The 417-nt window shown below is 50.1% G+C and overlaps 1 non-coding gene across 1 annotated transcript; it reads right to left on the bottom strand.

The window, feature by feature from the left end:
* Window positions 1-216: 216 nt before the first annotated feature.
* On the bottom strand, window positions 217-347 carry LOC145719859 (small nucleolar RNA SNORA63). The gene has a single exon (XR_014142647.1). It is a non-coding gene; the product is annotated as a small nucleolar RNA SNORA63 (small nucleolar RNA).
* Between the last annotated feature and the right edge of the window lie 70 nt (window positions 348-417).

The raw sequence follows: 417 nt of genomic DNA, 5'->3' as shown, positions 1-417 counted from the left end.
AAAAGATTTTATTTATTTATTTGACAGAGAGAGACACAGCGAGAGAGGGAATACAAGCAGGGGGAGTGGGAGAGGGAGAAGTAGACTCCCCGCCGAGCAGGGAGCCCGATGTGGGGCTCGATCCCAGGACCCCGGGATCATGACCTGAGCCGAAGGCAGACGCTTAATGACTGAGCCACCCAGGCGCCCCTCAAGTCAGTGTTCTACTTGGTAAACACGTCTGAGACCATGCATCCCTGGCTGCTAAGCACCATGGCGGACAGGGCTAGAAAGGTAACAGCTTTATTTTGAGCAGGGGGCAAAGACAAGGCAGCACTTTACAGCTACATTGTAACTAGATCCTGCATCAGGGTAGTTGGGGTTCTATGTGAAAGGTGAGAAGATTAGTAACCATTCCTTGTTTTATTTACACTTCAA

The sequence above is a fragment of the Leptonychotes weddellii genome, unplaced genomic scaffold (assembly GCF_054177405.1).
Source record: "Leptonychotes weddellii isolate Sample4059 unplaced genomic scaffold, ASM5417740v2 HiC_scaffold_78096, whole genome shotgun sequence".
Taxonomy (NCBI): domain Eukaryota; kingdom Metazoa; phylum Chordata; class Mammalia; order Carnivora; family Phocidae; genus Leptonychotes; species Leptonychotes weddellii.
Note: the sequence above shows the minus strand (reverse complement) of the source record. Positions and strands in the feature narration are given on the sequence as shown.